Here is a 20,731-nt window from a genome sequence, read left to right as displayed (position 1 = left end):
TCAAAATACTGGGGCAGGTTGAGGGAGGAAGGTGTTCAGGGAGTGATTGGAAGTACATGTCCAATGAGATTGGCCTTAAGGGGATAATTGTTGAGGTTGGGATTCTTTATATGTACAATTGTCTCTACTTTTGTATATATTTGCAATATTCCATAATAAAATGTTAAAGGCAAAAACCCATTATATCATGCTGTGATCTTTATTATTTTATTTTATTTTTATTTTTTTTGTGTGGTACGCGGGCCTCTCACTGTTGTGGCTTTTCCCGTTGCGGAGCACAGGCTCCGGACGCGCAGGCTCAGCGGCCATGGCTCACGGGTCCAGCCACTCCGCGGCATGTAGGATCTTCCCGGACCAGGGCACGAACCCATGTCCCCTGCATCGGCAGGCGGACTCTCAACCACTGCACCACCAGGCAAGCCCCTCATGCTGTGATCTTTTGAACAACAGAGCTGCCCTCTCTAAAAGCCTGACAGCGTTGGGTAAGTATCCCCAAAAGACTAAGAGAATATCCTCCTTTAAAATCATTTTTGTGTTAATTCACACAAGCTCCCTGTCTTGCACCAGAATCAAACCACAAACAGTCCTTTTTTCATTCTACTCATAGGAAATATACGAAGGAACTGAAGAGAATTTGAACACAATGGAAAGGGAACTCACTGCAGTAAGGACATTCTAAGTTCAAGGTTCAGATACCCAGTGGACTGAAATGTACAGCGGTCCCGGGCAGCCGGCCATGCCCCAGTCCCCACAGCTGTTTGGACAACAGCCGCCATTGGTGACATCTAGGCCTGCCTCATTGTTTGTGTCTTTTGACTTGTGTAAATTGATATGTCACAAAACTCAGAATAGTTTGCTTCCTGGTTGAAATAATGAACTCTTTTGCAACGGATTTTGTGAACGAGCACCACATCCTTAAACGGCTCATAGAACAGAGCAAAAATGCCCTGCATGTCTTTAAAATGCATCTAAGGAATTGGGCCTGGTTCCTCTTTATAGACATCTTGAGGAAGATTCAGTTACATCTTCTGGGTGGTGACTCCAGGCTGCTTCCAAAAGAACAAGAGAGCTTTATCTCTATGTTGGGCAGAATAACAGGGCAATCAAAGCTAAGCCTCTTGGAAAATACTGACCCAGAGACCAGGGTTAAGGATTGAGCTGAGATGTTTTCTGGGACAGACTGTGGACAACAAGAAAGAACCAATAATAAACAGGAACCCAAAAAGCCTGGAGCCACCAGACTGACCACAAGGCAGCCTCCCACGTTTTCACTACCAGGAGCTAGAGAGGCCTCAAGGTGGTATTGTTTCTGTTTTCCATTGAAGGCTTGACCCACCAAGTCCCCCCCCCCCAAAAAAAAAGAATGAAGGAGAGACAGAAAAGGATCAGAGAAAAGAAAAGAAGACTGTCCACCAGTAAATGCTCGTCAAAGGAAGGTAGTGGGTCTGTCCCTCCTGGGACTCTGATTCTGCATCTTGATTTTCTTCCAAAACACTTCCCCATTTCACTCCACCCACCACTCGTCTTCACCAAAACAAGCTTAAATATACCTCTGAGTGAAAAAGCAAACTGCAAATTGAGTTGAGACTTGTGGGTAGTCTGAAAAAACTGATAGGGAATTCAAGAATACAGTTCTACATTTTTTCCAGTTTTTTTGTGGTATAATGAACATACAAGCTTGTATCAGTTTAAGGCATACAACATAATGATTTGATACCTGTGTATACTGCAAAATGATCACCACAGCAAATTTAGTTAACATCCATCACCTCACATAGTTGCCAATTTTCTTTTCTTGTGATGAGAACTTTTAAGATCTATTCTCTCAGTAACTTTCAAATATACAATAGAGTATTATTAACTGTAGTCACCATGCTGTACATTACATCCCCAGAACTTATTTATCTTATAACTGGAAGTTTGTATCTTTTGATCACCTTCACCCATTTCTCCCACCCCAGTCACCCCCTCTGGTAACCACCAATCTGTTCTCTGTTTCGATGAGGTTTGTTTTGTTTTGTTTTGCTTTTTAAGATTCCACATGCAAGTGATGCCATTTATTTTGCCTTGCTCTGTCTGGCTTATTTCACTTAGCATATTGCTCTCAAGGTCCATCCATGTTTTGCAAATGGCAGGATTTCCTTCTTTCTCATGGCTGAATAATATTCTATTGTATATATATGTATACCACATCTTCCTTATCCATTTGTCCACTGATGGACACTTAGGTTGTTTCCGTATCTTGGCTATCAAGAATAATGCTGCAATGAACATGTGAGTGCAGATACCTCCTGTTTTAATTTCTTAATTTAAATTTCTTTAATTTCTTGAGATTCTGTTTTAATTTCTTTTGGATACATAACCAGAAGCAGAATTGCTGGATCATATGGTAGTTCTATTTTTAAATTTTGGAGGAACCTCCATAATGCTGTCCATAGTGGCTACACTAATTTGCATCCCTTTTCTCCACATCCTCGCCAACATTTATCACTTGTCTTTTTTTTTTTTTTTTTTTTTTTGCAGTACGTGGGCTTCTCACTGCTGTGGCCTCTCCCGTTGCGGAGCACAGGCTCCGGATGCGCAGGCTCAGTGGCCATGGCTCACGGGCCCAGCAACTCCGCAGCACGCGGGATCCTCCTGGACTGGGGCACGAACCCGTGTCCCCTGAATCGGCAGGCGGACTCTCAACCACTGCACCACCAGGGAAGCTCTATCACTTGTCTTTTTGATCATGGCCATTCTAACAGGTGTGAGGCGATATCTCACTGTTGCTTTGATTTGCATTTCCCTGATTAGTGATGTTGAGCAACTCTGCATGTACCTGTTGGTCTAATTCTATATTTTTTGGCATCTGGAGAAAAGGTGCACCTGTATTATATTTTAAGCTCCTTTAACTTTTTAAAAATACACTTTTAATTTTAGCATAGTTTTAGATATACAGAAAAATTGTGAAGATAGTACAGAGAGTCACCATGAACATCATACCCATTTTCCTCTATTACTAACACCTTACATTTGTACGGCACATTTGTCACAATTAGTGAACCAATAATATTGTTATTAAATAGAGCCCATGATTTATGCATGTTTTCTCAGTTTTTACCTGAAGTCCTTTTTCTGTTCCAATAACGCATCTAGGTCACCATATTACATTTAGTCTTCAGTACTCCTTAGGCACCACTTGGCTATGAGAGTTTCTCAGACTTTCCATGTTTTTGATGACCTTGACAGTTTTGAGGAGTGATGGTCAGGAATTTTGTAGAATGTCACTCAGTTAGGATTCAACTGATGTTTTACTCATGATTAGACTGGGGTTATGGGTTTTTGAGAGGTAGCTCTTTAACTTTTTCATCTTAACTTCTGAACATCAGATGGTTGTTTCTTTAGCTCTCTTCAAAGCCAAATGGCTTTAGGCATCAAGAAACTTACCCTGGGCATGTGTTGCTCCTGTGCCCTGCACATTTATTATTATTTGCCTTCAAGCACCTTTTGCTGTTTACTCTGCTAAAGAATAAAAGCATTTTTAGAAATTGGGGATGTGCTTGGCAATAGCTGCTGCAAAAAAAGGTGTGTATAGAACTCATTTCTAATTATAGTTGCTGTGAAGGGAGAGTTAAAAAATTAAAGTAGCAATGGATTATTTTACTCACAAACATGAATGGTATATAAATTCTCTTTTCCTGTCAAATAGGGGATCTGGATTTTTTTTTCTGAAATCATTCGTGTCATTTTCCATTTTTAATTTTAGTTGCTACAGGAATTAGGTTTATCTTTAACTCTGTTTCCCAGTGCTGTTTTTGTAGCATCCAGGTTTGGAAAGACTATACTAAAAAGTACACTAGATTGCATCAAAAAGAAAACTCCAGACCAATATCACTTATGAATATCATGGAAAAAATCTTAAATGAAATATTAAAACACACAATAGATCAACTCATTAAAAATATATAACAAGCAAGTGGGATTTATTCTGAGAAAGCAGGGGTGATTCCTTATTAGAAAATTCAATAATATAATCCTTTATATTAAGAGAGTTAAAGAGAAAGATCATATAATCATTTCCACAGAGGTAGATAAGGCATTTGATAACATGAACTTTCACTCATGTTAAAAGTATTCAATAGAATAGAAATTGATGACTACTTCCTTTTTATGATCGAAAGCCAAAATTTTAGCTCATGTGGTAACATTAAAAACTTTTCAATAACGTGATTAACAAGACAAGGATGCATTATCTTTACTATTTTACACTGGGATGGAAGTACTAGCCAATACAATTAGACAAGAAAAAGCAATTAGAAGGATAAAAATTGGAAAGGAAGAGGCAAAACTCTCTGTAGGCGACATAATTTTACATATATGCAAATTCCAAAGAACCAGTGAAAAACCACCTTTAACAATAAAAAGTTTCAGATTACAAAATTAACATATAAAACCAATAACCTTCTCATACATTAATTAAAATCCAATATAAGATACAATGGAAGAGAGGACACTGTTTTCAACAGTAAAAAGACAAAAACAAAAAAACCTAGGCATGAAGCTAAATACTCAGAACTTATGTGAGGTCATCTCTAAAACACTGCTGAGGATACAAAAGAAGACCTGAAAAACTGGAAAGTCACACCATGGTTTTGGGTAGGAAGACTCAACAGCCATAACATGCCAGTTCTCACTAAGTTAGTTTATAAATTTATTGTAATCCCAATGAAGTTAACATTAGGGCTTTCCCCTAGAACAAGACAACTAGATTATAAATTCATCTAGAAGAGCAAGAAAATCCCCAAGGATAGTAGGAAAACCCCAAAATGCAGAGCAGGGACAGGGGGCTAGCCCTCCCAGAAGTAACATATTATGAAGCCTCTATATTAAAACAGTGTGATATTGCACATGAATGGACAGATAGACCCATGGAAGAGAAGAGAAAATACAGAAATAGACCTAATTAAGTACAGAAATGTAGAATGCAGTGAAGGTGGCATCTCAAAATAGAGAGGAAAAGTTGAATTTTTATTGGTGGTCCTGGGGTAATTGAATGACCATTTAGAAAAAGTTAATGTCTTTTTCACACCATATACCTGGATATATTCCAGGTAAATGCAAATATAAAAATGAAACCATACAGGTACTAGAAGCAAATATGAATAAATTCCTTTATAGCTTGGGGGTGGGGAAATTTTCCTTTGCTATGATTTGGAATCCAGAGCAATTAAAATTATTTTTTATTTCTTAAAAATACAAATTTGCATAGTAAAAAAGATTCTAATAAAGTAAAATGGAAAATGACAAACTGGGGAGAATAACAGCAACTGAAACCACAAAGTGTAATCAATGCCCTCCAGCCAAGGATCACCAAGCACACACCTGTGGATGAACAAGTTAGGATTTAAGCCCCTGGTAACAAAGGAGACTGTCCACCATGGGGTACCACAGTGGGATTCAGGAAGGCAGTCTTGAAAATGACTTTTTACAGGAGTTGGGGTATGGTTAGGCAACACTGGAGAGGGTTCAAGGAAGTAAGGCTTGGCTCTGGATTGGATGCTGTCAGGAAACAGTAAGCAAATCTATTATTGAATATCTTATTAAACCTTATTTCTAGGGCGGGAGAAATGAATCAAAGCTAAAGCCACAATTGGTAGAGAAGCAGCAGTCGCCCATGTTAGCCAGTATAGGAAGATGTGTGTGTGTGTTTGTTTAGTTTTCTGTGGTTTACACAGTAACCTTGTTTTTGTCTGTGCTTAGAAAAGAGTCTCAAACGGCGTTTTGTTTTGTTTTGCTTTGCTATCATGGCTGCAGAGTGACCTTGTCTGAGTCATACTGGTGCTCTATGAGATTTTTATATCCAGCGGGGGACACCCATCTAGCCGTCAGTACCTAGCAAACTCCTGGCAGCGTTGAGGTCCAGCTGAGGCAGGCCACCTCTCAAAAGTCAGGGACTGCTTCTCTTTCTCATGCAGTACCCCGATATATAAAGAGTTTCTAAAAAGAGAGACTAGACTAAAAACCTGATACACCTGAGCAATCTAAAACAGTTGCCACTAGTCACATGTGATTATTTAATTTAAAATTAAATAAAATAAAAAATTTAATACACCAGCCCCATTTCAAATATTCAACAGCACATGTGATTAGTGGCTACTATATTAGATAGTGCAGGTATAGAATGTTTCCACCACTGGAATTATGTTAAATAGCACTGCTGTGGAAAAAAGTACTAGAGAAATTGAGAGTTCACCAAAAAAGAAATGAAAGTGTCTTTAAATCATATGAAATGTTACTCAAACTCATTTAAATAGAAATGCACATCAAAACTCCACTGGGGGGCTTCCCTGGTGGCGCAGTGGTTGAGAGTCCGCCTGCCGATGCAGGGGACATGGGTTCGTGCCCCAGTCCGGGAAGATCCCACGTGCCGCAGAGTGGCTGGGCCCGTGAGCCATGGCCGCTGAGCCTGCGCGTCCGGAGCCTGTGCTCCGCAACGGGAGAGACCATAACAGTGAGGGGCCCTTGTACCGCAAAAAAACAAACAAACAAAAAAAACCACTCCACTGGGATCCATTTCTCTCTAAAAGATAAACAAAAATCTAAAAGTTTGACAAGGTACTATATCGGTAAAGCTGTGGGTAAAGCTATGTTGTACAAGCTTCTTTATACACTGCTGGTGGGGATGCAAAATGGTAGAACCCTTAGAGAAGGGAATTTGGCAAAATATCTAACAAAATTACATGTGCATTTACTCTTCAACCCAGCAACCTCAGAGAGTCCCACCAAAGATTCCTGGGAAAACATAAAAAGACATATGTACAAGGTTTGTCATAAGTGGACTACTTTCAATAGCTAAAGACTGGAAACAAATGTTGATCATTAGGAAACTAGTTAAATAAACTAAGGTACACCCACATAATGGAGTACTATGCAGCTGAAAAAGTACTAAGAAACATCTCTCTGTGCCAGTATGGTGTGACCTCCATGATATATTTGTAGGTTGAAAAAGAAAAAAAACAAGTAGAGAAGAATATGTACGGCATGACACTGTTTAGCTAAGAAATGGGACACACACACACATACACACATGCACACATACATATATTCTGCTTTTATTTAAAAACAAACAAGCAGGGCTTCCCTGGTGGCGCAGTGGTTGAGAGTCCACCTGCCGATGCAGGGGACACGGGTTCGTGCCCCGGTCCGGGAGGATCCCACATGCCGCGGAGCGGCTGGGCCCGTGAGCCATGGCTGTTAAGCCTGCGCGTCCGGAGCCTGTGTTCCGCAACGGGAGAGGCCACAACAGTGAGAGGCCCACATACCGCAAAAAACAAACAAACAAACAAACAAACAAGCAATGGAAGGCTAAACATTAAGAAATGGCAATTTTATTAGGGAAAGGGAAAGGTATAAAAGCTAGATTTCTCTGAATAAACACTGTCTTGTTTGACTTTGGAACCATGTAAATATTTTATACCTAATTACAAAACCTGGAATTAATTGAACAATTTTAAATTGAAAGTAATAAAATCTAAGAATTAAAAATAAAAGCAATGAACCTGAATATAAATTCAGGTGGCAAAAATCACACAGTAAAAATTATTCTAAGTGATTTTACACACAAGAGTTTGACAATATGTCCTTGACAGAAGACACTCTAAGAAAATATAAGATCTTCCAAAACACACAGACAAAACTCTCTTAAACTGTGTTCAAGAATCCTATTTGTTAGGGACAGGGTTGATATTATTATTCTGAAACTGTTGGGCGTGTTTTGTGGGAGACAGCAAGTGAGTAATTTTATTATTTTGAATTCTAGCCTTTCTGTTGTTTTGAGATTCAAGATTCTCCATGTGGGAAAAAGGAGGTCCAGATGAAGATCCAAGAGGTTAGACCAGAATCTGAATTGGAATTATCAACATAAACTCATGAAATATTTCATCTTAAGAAAAGTATATATATTCCAACTTTGTTTACCAAAATAGCCTAGAAATAATGACCACCTACTACCAATGAGCAGCCTTAGAGCCCAGACTAATATTTCTAATAGCATCTCCTAGAGTGCACTGATTGTTGGTATGGGGCAGGAAATGTATCAGAGGAGCCAGAAACATCTTGTCATACCAGATAGCAAGGAAGGTATCAAAGAGTCACATCAAATGATTCAGGAGCCAATTAAAGAGGCTCCCACTGGCCAAAGATGGGACAATTTAACCATCAAAAACAACAGCACTGGGTTGAAACACATCAAATAAGTTAAATCCGTAAGTTTATAATAATAACAAACAAACAAGAACCTAATTGACCATCACTGGAAGATTCTAGGAAACAAATATCTTATTTTGTAAACTGGTTAAGCATTAATCCAGCCATTCCCAAGGAACCATGCAATTGATAGTCAAATAGGAGATACAGGGAATTTTCTCTTCATAGAAATATTCTTGCTATAAGTATGAAGGAATGATAGAACTGAAATGAATCAACTTGCAACACCCAATGAGTGAATGATTCTAGGCATTGAGCAGCAAGGCTGCTTATATCACAGAAAGAGACAACCAGACTTTATCTGCTTCCTGTTGGAAGAGCACCCCTGCCCCCCATGAAGTCATCTAGCCCTGCAGAAATAACCAGAATCTGAAGCAGCCTCTAGACCCAATAACCAATTTACAGGAAATACAGAAGACACAAGATCATGTTAAACAACACAATGGGGGTGAAAAATCCACATTGTACAAAATTCTACAGGAAAAATGAAGACCTAGTTTCTTAGTAAGTAAATTACAAGGGATAGGGATTGGGGGAGAGAATAAAGAAGAGGACACACTTAAAGATTAAAAGAGATTTAAAAGTTGTATCAGATCAATGGCAATGGGTACACCTTATCCGAATCCTGATTCAAGCATAAAAACTATAAAAAAATTTTTATAAGACATTTGAAAATTTGAACACTGACTGGATATTGGCTAATACTAGTAAATTATCATTATATTCAAGTATGATAATGGCATTACAGATGTTTTTTAAGTTATCTTTAAGAGACACATACTGAAATATTCATAGATAACTAATGTGATGGGTAGAAGTGAATAGACGTACAGAATCTATATCCTCTATATCTATATTATAGATAAAAGAAGGCCATGGGGCTTCCCTGGTGGCGCAGTGGTTGAGAATCTGCCTGCCAATGCAGGGGACACGGGTTGGAGCCCTGGTCTGGGAGGATCCCACATGCCGTGGAGCAACTGGGCCCGTGAGCCACAACTACTGAGCCTGCGCGTCTGGAGCCTGTGCTCCCCAACAAGAGAGGCCGCGATAGTGAGAGGCCCGCCCACTGCGATGAAGAGTGGCCCCCGCTTGCCACTAGAGAAAGCCCTTGACCAGAGACGAAGACCCAACACAGCCAAAATAAATAAAATAAATTAATAAACTCCTACCCCCAACATCTTCTTAAAAAAAAAAAAAAAAAAAACCAAGGCCATGAGTTGATAATCGTTGAAGCTTGTTGATGGGTACATGGACTCATTATACTATTCTTCCTACTTTTGTATATGCCTGAAAGTTTCTAGAATAGAAAATTAGAGCAAGATTTAAAACAAATAAGGCCAAATAAATAATCTTGATGGTGGGTATAAAGATAGTCAGTCATCATTTTCTATTCTTTTTTTGCACTTTTGAATTGCTCATAATTAAAATCAAAGCAATTTGTAAAAGAAACCATGATGAGAATAGCTGTGGAGATACTTAATTTGAGGGAGGGTGCTATAAAATCTTATTTCTTAAAGAAAAAAGAACTAAAGTGAATAGGCAAAATATTCACACCTGCTTGCTCCTGGTGGTGGGCATAGGTGTTTGCTTATTATTTTTTGTTCCTTTTGTTTGTTAAGATTTTTCCATAAGTTAAATAATAGCTGTTTATTAAAAAAAAAAACATGACTGTGTAATACTGAGATCACATTGCCCTCTGGGGAAGCTGCTTGTGTCTGGTCACAGAGATCACCAGTAGATTTAGTGCCTGGAGATTCTGAATCAGTGAGAAGTGGAGAGAAAAGGACAGGGTGTCTGGGGAGAAGGGGGCACTCCCACACCCCCATTCCACTGCATATTTCCTCATACTCTGCCGCTTCTCTAGGAATGCTAAAGGGTCCTCCAAGTTGTCGATGAATAAATAAACACAAGGAAGAGATACCTCAGGGGTTAAGCATTTCCCTCTACTCCCTGACACACACCTCCCCACCATGGTGGTCAGCACCCCGGGGCTTTGACCTGAAAACTGCACTCTCAGCGCTGCCCTCTCTCCTGGGTCAGGCAAGTTCCAGCATTGCTAGGTTCACCCAATTATCCACTGGCTGATGTTCTTGCATAGTTTACTTAGACTTTTCCTATTTGTTTGGCTAACTCCAGAGAGCACTTCAAAGTAAGATCTGGGAAACTGCAGAAGAGTGTGTTTCTGGAGGAAAAGCAAAGAATATAGTTAAAACTTTTGGCTTCAAGCGGTGAGACCAAGCACACTTCCCATTTTGACAAACAGAATTTGAGATGAACCTTTGGGAATGTTGAGGGGTGGGGAGGAGGGTAATTTACCCCGAAGGTTGGTGACTTTAGGCTCTGCTAAACAAGTCTAGGGTCAGTAAGGGAAGATTCTGCAGCGAGCCTGGAGTGCGGCCCCCTGAGGCCGTTGAAACTGTGGCTTTGCTCTGAATACAAGACAGTTTGTGGGGGGAAAAAAAGCCATCAGATATTCCCATCTCAACTGGTTTTGTTCTATCCATCTCTGGAGAGTCATAACGCATGAATTTATTTGAGAAGGAGGGACAGTGTTAAACAAGGCATATTGTCAATTACTCTGTCGTTAATTACTCTTCAATGTTCATATACTTTTGAAATTAACATGTTAAAAAGTGATGACTAAAAGGCCAAATTTCTAAAGGGAAGAAAAAGTTGTTTTAGGATCAGACCAAGCACATTTATTAAGCATTCACTCACTTATTCATTCATTCATTCATCTTTTAAATATTTTTAAAGCACCTACTATGTTTCTGATTGTGCTACCAGGTTCTATCCTAAGGTTACCCACAGGACACGGTAGCCACTTACAAGGAGAGGCATTGGGTAAGGATGTGCTCAGTTTTACCTACATTAAATTAAATTAAAAACCCGTTGTTATTTAAACATTTATGTAACTACAGGCAGTCATTATCCGGGTTGTTTTCCAAAGGCCAAGTTTGACCCTGTGCGCCTCTGATTACTGACACAAGGCACTGCAGCAACATGAAACATCTCTTCAAAACAAAGCACACCAAAGAAACCATTACACAGGAGGTTTAGTTCAGGGAAAAGGAACAGAGAAATAGCTGGGAGTACAAAGCTCTTTATCTCAGTTTCCAAAATGCAGTGGTTTAACATTTAAAAAGGTTACTTTGGGGAATATTTTCTCTTGAAATTTTCTTTCACGCATTTACAGTCAGGAAGTACAATAGAACCATGAACATCTTCTACTGTCTGGAGAGGATTTTCCTGCTTTTACTTATGTATTAGATTAAAATAGTGCTTTACTTCTCTTCAAGCCTGAAGACAGGATTACATTTGAGTCTAGGTCTTCCGTTTCAAAATGTGAATTGTTAACCAGGAGATAATGAGACCTGACTTTTAACCAGGCAGCCCTGACTGTTGAGAGGGCTGGCATCTTATGTCCATAAAGTCCTGCGAGGTAAAATGAGCACCAGGGGTCTGTAAACATCAACACTGTTACCTCCTTCCCCCTTGCACTGACAAACATTTTAGTGGTTGTTTTTCCTGGTCAGATACAGCTGCCTTAAGAGATTTCAATATTTATTTCTTTACTTATTTCTCACCTGAGTTTTCTGAACTTTTCATCCCTTAAAAAAAAAGGAGAGAGCAAGCGGAAATAGACAAGATCAGAACCCCTTGAGACATCTCTCTGGTTTAATATGTTGACAATCTAAACCCCAACGGAAGACATGTCCCCAGTATTGTGTATCTTACCAACATGTCTGAATCATGTTTCCTATTTCATGAAAATGCTAGGATTGTACCAACTTCTCTTTACACAATTTACAAAACAAAGTGATCCCATAGACAAACATTAAAAGAGTATTGACCACTTAGATTCCTGATATTAAAAAAAAAAGATGTTAACTGTTAGAAAAGTCGAATGGTGAGTAGAGGGATTTCTTGTGTGTGTTCTGTAGGAATAAAGTGTTATTAACACAAAATGTTATTATTTCAGAACTGCAAAGAGCCTCTGGGTGATCCAGCCTCCTCATTTTGCTATCATGGAAAGTGGGACCAGGGAAGTAAAGGGACTTTCCCAACACCACATCACTAGACTTCAGTCTTTCTATTCCCTGCTGCAAGATACCTCTCACAGAGACAAAAGAAGGAAATAGGTAAAGAATGTTCAAAAATAAGAAGTCTCTTAAAATCAGACCTTAGTGCACACAGCACCTCTTCAGAGAGGCCATCCCTCAACAGTTCCTTACTCAGCTTTATTTATCTAAAAAGAACTAAGCTCTTCCTGAGTTTATGGATTTATTACATTCCAGGGTCTCTCACACTAGAATGTAAGCTCCAGGAGGGCAGGAGTTCTGTCTGTTTTGTTCCCTGTTATACATACTCGGCACCCAGAAGTGTGCTTGGGCCCCCAGGTGATGCACAATAAGTAACTGTTGAAGTGAATGAATGAATAAATGAAATGAAATCTGGCTGCCACCAGAGGTGAGAACTGAGGACTTGTGATAGAAGGAGCAAAAATAAGATATGAAAGCCTGTATGATATCATACTGCAATCAAAAATAATAATAAACTGAGTGGACATTTTGAAAATCTTCATACAAATTCCATCCTGCCTCCTTCCTCATGAAGGCTAAGATTCTGGATACTGCAATTCCCCTAACATTCCCAAACCTTTACTCTTAGGGTCAAACTCCTGGCATTTAGCTAAGTAACTAATTTATACATACTAGATATTTTATAATGATATTTTAGATATTAGAACAAGAGGTGTCAGCAAGCAGAAGGTGAAGCAATGGACTAGAACTAGATAACTCACATCATAAGTATTCAGCTCTTGATGGTCCTGAGTTGCTTGAATTGTATTGGGATCTCAAGATGCTGCCAGTGTTGAGGTCCTTTTCCATGGGTTCCAAAATAGCCAAAATTTGTGTGTTGTTTGTCATCTAGTACTGACTATAAACATTCAATTTAATTTTATTCAAAAAAATTTAAGTTATTGAGCATCTACTCAACAAATGACTACGCTAGGCATTTTAGGGAAAGATATATGAAATAGGTTGAGTTCTGATGAAAAATGTTGGCTGCCTGATGTATTGCTTGCTTGGCACACTGCCTGCAAGACGCCGGTGGCAAATAATTTTTTTTCTTGCAGTTGTGGAGCAGAAAGGATAGGGGAGGGGCCCTTTCTGTTGGATTAATAAGGAGATCATCAAATCTGAGTTAATAAAGGACAAAGATGTCAAATCTGAAAGAGTTCAATAGGATTAAAGAGGCTTCCAATGACCTGGATGATAAACATTTTCAATCAGGGAAAAATATGAAAAACAAAAATAAAACAATAAGGTGATGAATAAAGCGGTTTTAAAAAAAGCATAAAGGATTTAAAGATTGTTTTCTTCACATTAATTCTTAAACATAACTTTCAGTGGACCACCTTGATTTTATGTAAAGTCAAGAAAAGAAGGAAAGGAAGAATATAGATTTTAAAAATTTTTTTAATTTATTTACTTTTGGCTGCGCTGGATCTTCGTTGCTGCATGCGGGCTTTTCTCTACCTGCGGTGAGCAGGGGCTACTCTTCGTTGTGGTGCGAGGGTTTCTCATTGCAGTGGCTTCTCTTGTTGCGGAGCATGGGCTGTAGGCGTGCGGGCTTCAGTAGTTGTGGCACGTGGGCTCAGTAGTTGTGGCTTGTGGGCTCTAGAGCGCAGGCTCAGTAGTTGTGGCACACAGGCTTAGTCGCTCCGCGGCATGTGAGATCTTCCCGGACCAGGGCTTGAACCCGTGTCTCCTGCATTGGCAGGCAGATTCTTAACCACTGTGCCACCAGGAAAGTCCCTATAGAGTTTTCAGATAAAAATAAATGCTAAAGAAAGATGAAGCTTTAGACAGATGAAGACAACAAAGAAGTCATCAGAAAGCTCCATTGAGAGCAGACTCAGTAAGGGACTATACATGTGAGGGGCTGAAAATGGAGTATTCATCCAGCAGGAAAGGACCCAGAAAGAGAGGAGGAAAAGGAAATGGATCATCATGGAAACCAAGACAAACTTTGACAGCCTTAAAGGTGCTGTTGCCTTCAGTTTCTAGAGTTTGTTATTGGTTGAATTAGGTACAAGTGGCTCCATAGGTAGCAAAAGCCAACCGGTAATCAAGAGACAATGCTGCAACAAAACAAACAGTGTATCTTGGCGATGGCATAACAGACATCTGCCATGTGTTTGTTCTTGGATACAACTCTACAGGAGGACTCCTGACCCATTTCTAACAGCATGGCACCAGTGTATTAATCACAATATTTCTGGCTGTAGGTAATAGGAAAATTAAATAAAGCAGCTTTAATAATAAGAAAAAATGTATTACCCCCCATAGCAGTTAGGTCAGAAGGTAGTAGGAGTGGGCTAGGGTGGGCTGGGTCTCCAGGATCAGTGAATTCAGCTGTTGTCAGGATGACCTGTCTGATCTGCCATATTTTGCACATGTGCTAGCCCTCCTCATCTTCACAAGATTGCAGTAGCAGCTCCGGGCATCACATCCTCACACAATACCGAAAGCCACAAAAGAAGAGGGCACATGAGCCCCCCTAAAATCGCTTTTTAAAGAAAGGACAGGACTCAAGCAGAAGCTTCCACACCTTCACATCTTTGATTGGTAAGAACTATGTCAAATGTCGCAATACTTTTCTTTCTCTATCTGGTTTACTTCACTTCGCATATTGCCCTCAAGGTCCATCCACATTGTCACAAATAGCAGGATTTGTTTCTTTTTTATGGCTTAACACTATTCTATCATATATATCTCGCATCTTCTTTATCCATTCATCTGCTGATGGACACTTAGGTTGTTTCCATGTCTTAGCTATCGTAAATAACGCTGCAATGAATGTGGAGATACAAATATCTCTGACATTGCGTTTTCATTGTCAAAGGCCATTCTTACACCAACCAATGACAAGAGGAATTGGCAGGCAGGGTATGGGAGAAAGGCTATTGGGTAGGCAACAATGGTGTCTGCCATCACCACTCACTTACACACCATAACAGTCACTCTTTTGTTGTGTACAGTTCTGTGGGTTTTCAGAAATGATATAGTTGTGTAACCACCACCACCATGATAATTAAGATATAGAGAAGTGTATTGCGAAAGTAGGTGGATCAACCAGCATGGACTTGCTATTGCGTATAAACAAGAAAGAAAGAGAGGAGTCATGGTTCTTATAGCCTTTGCCTTTTATGAACATACTTCCAGGAGGATGACCAGGCAATGTAGAAGTCTGATATAGGGAGGTACAAACAGTGTATATTAGGGGCTTGAAGAAGGGAGGGACTCCTATGCTGGAGCTACAGCCTTGTGACTGTTTCTGGTTCCCAGGACACCTTGTTCAGGTAGCCACTCAAAAGGCCATCTCTGATTGCTGTTCTGTGGCTGTCATGATGGTTAACTTTGCTTCCCAGAACTCACAGATCTTGTTTCATTTTGCCCATCCTTCTTGTCATCTCCCAGTTAGCCAGCTGGGGTAGTTCAGGTCCTCTGTCCAGATTCAGGACCTGTTTTCAGTCCAAAGAGGGAGGCTGGGTCTGCAGAGGGCCTAATTCCAGGGAGGGATTGCTGGCTTTAGGATGGCATTATGCTAACTTGGTTTGCCTTTTGATCTTCATTATGGCAGGTAGATGATGCTGACAACCTATTGTCTCGTCACAGAGGCAAGCATGGCCTCTGTGATGAATTTGAACATAATAAATAATATAGTAAAATGAAATAATGATTATAGTAAGGATAGCAAACACAGTAGCTAACATTTACAAACCAAATGACTGTCCAGTGAGAGCAGCTTTTCAGCCCTATTCAACAATACTTATAGTGTTTAGTGTCCCGTGAATGAGCCCAACTGTGGCTAAAAGCAGTCATCTAACCCAGCTTGCTTTCATGCAGGGAGCTAGCGCCAATGCTTGTCTTTACTGCCCAGGGCCAGGACTTGCCCGTACAGTGCCTTTGTGCAAAGTAGAAAACGTCTCCCCTTCCTCTTGATACTTTTCCATCTATTAGAAAAGCATTGTAATATGCAGTAAAATTGTAATAGTTAACATACAAATCCTTGGGGTACAAACTGTGAATGGTGCCCCTTAGGTTACAACCAGAACAGCTGTAAACAGTAGCCTTGGGACCCACTTGTTTGGGGCATGAGAATAAGTCCTGTTGTCTCAGAAATGTAGCAGGTCTGGATCAGTGGTTTGAAGGATACCTGGCAGGTTATTAATTTATTCATTCATCATTTATGGAGCGGTTACTATATTCCAGGTGCAGTGCTAAGTGCTATATGAGCATTATCTCATTTAATCTTTGCAAAATAACTGTGAATAGGTATTATTTTTATCCCTACTTTATAGATGAGGAAATCAGAGTTATTGCTTGCCCTAATTCACACTGCTCGTGACAGAGCTTAGCTAGAATCCTGATGGAGCCGATACTAAGGTTACCACTCTGCTTCTGAATACAAGCTCTGACTACATGTATTTACATAAAATAATTCTGTTGGAATTGATGTTGGTAATCCTTATATTCATATTATTGTATCTCTTCATTTTTAATATATTTTGTTGGATTTCTCAGAAAAAAGGAATTGACCCTGTGATTCTTAAGGTGCTGCAGAAGATGAGGATGGAAACACTTTAAACTTGCAAATATTCAGGGGAAAAAGATTTATCTTTTCCAACCAAATAACTGAAGACAAGTAACTGTTTCAGCAATAGAGGTGAATTGCATGGGGCTTCTGTGTTGCTGGCTTCAGTGGAGATGGGTCTGATTGTACCCAATTAGTGGGATTAGCTCTCCAAATTGGAAGCATGCTGGCAAAGACTCAAGCATAAGAGCCTGAGCTTTCGCAGTGATAATCCTTTCCATCTTAGGAGAGACGACATGGCACTTCCTCCCGAGCACATGCCAAAGAAGAATCTAGTAGCCAAAGACCAGGTTGTCCTTTCCTCTTGGTTTCTGTAGTCATGAGAGCTTAGCTTTGGGGCCAATAAAATACTCTTGCTGAAGTCCTGCTGTCTTGCTGCCTTCTCTAAGGAAGCTGATTGAAGTGAATGAGAAATGAAAAATTTTGCCCAACGGCTTCTTACTGGGTTCTCTTACATGAAGGATTCTTAATTTAACTGATTTCCTCTTCCTAATTAGATTTAGCAATTAGGGTTGCCCATTAACCTAGAATTTTCCTGTAAGACTCTCATCCTCCATCATGTCTGCCTGCCTCACAGCACTACAGCTATATAATCGCAGTTAATTCCACATCTCTTCAAAGCAGAGGAGACATACAGAGCCAGATCCCGGTGGCTGGCTCTTGAATCCAGTTGGATTCGAGAATCATGTGCAAAGCACTTTGCCGGCCACTCTGAGGTGATGGAAAGATGAGGGCAATCTGGGATTTCTAGGCTCCCATGAGTCACTCACTTATTAATTTTAAAAATGTTTATTGAGCACCTACTACCTGTTAAGCACTGTTCAGACAATGGGGATACAGCAATAAACAAAGCAGACAAAGTCTCTGTACTTTATGCAGACAGACAATAAAGAAATAAATAAGTAGATATATAGTATGCTAGATAACTGTTAAGTACAAAGGAGGAACTATTGTAATCCAGGCATATGCATTAAAATGCAAACAAAAACCCTCTGATGCTGTGTGTTGGTGCACAGTGCTCTCAGTTATAATGGAAGAAGAAATTCATTTTGACAGAGGAGGGAAGATTCGTGGAAGAATTTGTGCAAGTGGGGAGATTTAAGCTGGAGCCTGAAGAAAGTTTAGGTCCAGTGAATACAGCCACGATGCAAAGAGGCAAGAAAAAAAAGCTCGCCAGCCATTAGGAAACATTTCAGCAAAGGTCCAGGAGTGTGAAGAGAGGGGATGCAAACCACATTCAGAAGAGGTGAATAGTCTACTCCAGTCTCAGCACTGGTGGGAAAACAGGTGGAACAAGAACCCAGTCTAGAAAGGTAGGTAGAGGCTAAGTGAGGAAGGATTTTGACTTACAAGGAGTGTGGGTTGAGCTCTGCTGGCAGTGGCAAGTGCCCTGAGCAGATGTGTCTATAGGCAGCAATGTGTCAAACAGTAATATGTCAGCTGGATGCCTTGTCCAGGTGCAGGAGGTACCTGGGCGGTGCTGGCCCTGGTGGCTGACACCCAGTAGCATTGAGATAAGCAATCTTTGGTTTTCCTTAAAAAACAGGGGCATATCTTATGACTCAGGTGATTCAGGATAACAAGCTAGACATTTACATTCAAATATGATCTTTCCTTCATTCCTAAGCCACTGATATTTAAGATCAAGGGCAGTAAACTGAGGCCCTGACAGACAGATTCAGTTTCTTCCTTTCACAGTATAGTTGAGCAACTTGTGAGCTGAAAAGCTGATATCTACTGATAACCCAATGATTTCTTGCACCAAGCCTCCGTGAAGGCTTCCATGAACAGATGTTGCTTGCTTCGTCTCTTGACAAACTGCATATACAGTCAGCTCTCTGTATCTGTGGGTTCCATATTCTAATATTCAACCATGAATCAAAAATATTTGAAAAAACAAAATTCCAAAAGGCTCCAAAAAGCAAAACTGAAATTTGTTGCATGCTGACCACTATTTACATGGCAGCTACATTATATTAGGTACTACAAGTAATCTAGAGATGATTTAAAGTATACGGGAGGAGCTTCCCTGGTGGCGCAGTGGTTGAAAGTCCGCCTGCCGATGCAGGGTACACGGGTTCGTGCCCCGGTCCGGGAAGATTCCACATGCCGCGGAGCGGCTGGGCCTGTGAGCCATGGCCGCTGAGCCTGCATGTCCGGAGCCTGTGCTCTGCAACGGGAGAGGCCACAACAGTGGGAGGCCCGCGTACCGAAAAAAGAAAAAAAAATATACGGGAGGACATGCTTAGGTTATATGCAAATACCACACCATTTTATATAAGGAACGTGAGCATCTGCAGATTTTGGAATCTGTGAAGGGTCCTGGAGCCAAATCCTATGGATACTGAGGGATGACTGTTGATGGTCAGAGACATACAGTAAGGAATGAATTCTACCGTCTTCACTCTCCTGACATTGCACTTTACCCTCGTGGTTCATAAGTAATAAACAGCCTTAAAGAGAAGAGAAGGAACAAATACTTTCATTTCATGAGTTTATTTCACTATCACCCCCAGCTGACTCCCCTTTGCTAACTCAGCCAACAAAGATATTTGGTTCACCTGAGTTTAAAGAAAAATATTTTCCATTCCTTTGTTCTTTCTTCCTCCATATTTTCCTTCCTTATATTTATTAGGCTCATTTTCTTGTTTCCTCTCTTTGTTGCTGCTTATGGTGTCTGGGAAGGAAGAATAGAGATGCTTGCATGGGGGGTTTTAGACATTTTTGCCACACTGTCTATATACAATATGAGTCCTTTCCCATCTTTCCTCAATGTCTTGAGCGAAGTATCCATTTCTCAAGAATGCTTTGTGGAGTTGGCTCTAGTATGCTGGCCTTTTTCCTGGTGGGTGTGGGCCTGGAACGGGGGCTGCCCTCCGAGCGTCCACCGTGCTGGTTACAGAAAGAGGATGCAGTGCACACACATTCTCCCCTCCAACTCGAAGGCCTAACCAGCCCAGGCTCTTGTTCTCTCCTCAGGGATTACTGGTGGTAACTTGAAGCCAGCTGAGTTGGGCTGGCGAAGAAATGGGTATTAACAATGATACTTTGAAAGTGCACAAGCTAGCCAAGATGTAAGTCCTTCAGTTGTTTTCAACAATCCTTTCAGTCGGTCAAAAACACAGCGCTGGACATCCCAGACTCCTAATCCCATTCCCTAATCTACCTGTATACCTTGTTTGTTTAAGGTTTTTTTTTTCCCCCTAGTAAACACATGATGATTTAAAAAATTGCTTCATGTGGTGGAACTGGGCTGTTTCAAAGCAGAAGTATAAGAACCACGAATAGTGAGGATTCTTGCAATCAGCAGCTGTACCCTCAAACTCAAGGGGGTGGAGAAAATTTGGGCTACCATGCTCATTAAAACAAACAAGAAGCAAAACCATTTATTTCCCATTAAGTCCCTTCAGACGTTCTGGGTGAGACCATCTGAGGCCCTGTGTGACTCTGCCGCCATGTTGGATGGGGCTTCAGAACCCCACCGGCCTGCATCTGTGAGTTAATGCCAGTGTGGGTGTCAGGGATGGGGGCGTCCTACACCACACCGAGCAATTCTTAGATATGAGCGGGGTGTCGCGAATTCAACTCAGTTCTAACACCATCTGCACGGAGACAGTATCAGATTCCACGGGGTAAGGGTTCAGTCCCGCAAGACCGCTCTCCCCAACTTCTGAGGTAACTCGAAAGCCCAGGCTGTTACCTGTGCTTCTGACTGACTATAAACCAGAGGCTCCCATAGCCCCCTCCTCAGGCTTGATTAATTTGCTAGAACGGCTCATAGAACTCTGAGAGACATTTCACTTACTAGATCACCGGTTCA

The 20,731-nt window shown here is 40.6% G+C and overlaps 1 protein-coding gene across 2 annotated transcripts in view; it reads right to left on the bottom strand.

Annotated features, from left to right (window-relative positions):
* Positions 1 to 20,731, bottom strand: part of MYLIP (myosin regulatory light chain interacting protein) — an 82,218-nt gene that overhangs the window by 34,778 nt on the left and 26,709 nt on the right. The window contains exon 10 of one of the 2 annotated variants that reach the window (XR_009533612.1): positions 19,742 to 19,927. The exons of the other annotated variant lie outside the window; for it this stretch is intronic. The gene's annotated coding sequence lies outside the window, so the exon portion shown is untranslated. Of the gene's footprint in view, positions 1 to 19,741; positions 19,928 to 20,731 lie in introns of those variants that run through there. 2 annotated transcript variants of the gene reach the window in all.

Source organism: Mesoplodon densirostris, chromosome 10 (assembly GCF_025265405.1).
Source record: "Mesoplodon densirostris isolate mMesDen1 chromosome 10, mMesDen1 primary haplotype, whole genome shotgun sequence".
Classification (NCBI taxonomy): Eukaryota; Metazoa; Chordata; class Mammalia; order Artiodactyla; family Ziphiidae; genus Mesoplodon; species Mesoplodon densirostris.
Note: the sequence above shows the minus strand (reverse complement) of the source record. Positions and strands in the feature narration are given on the sequence as shown.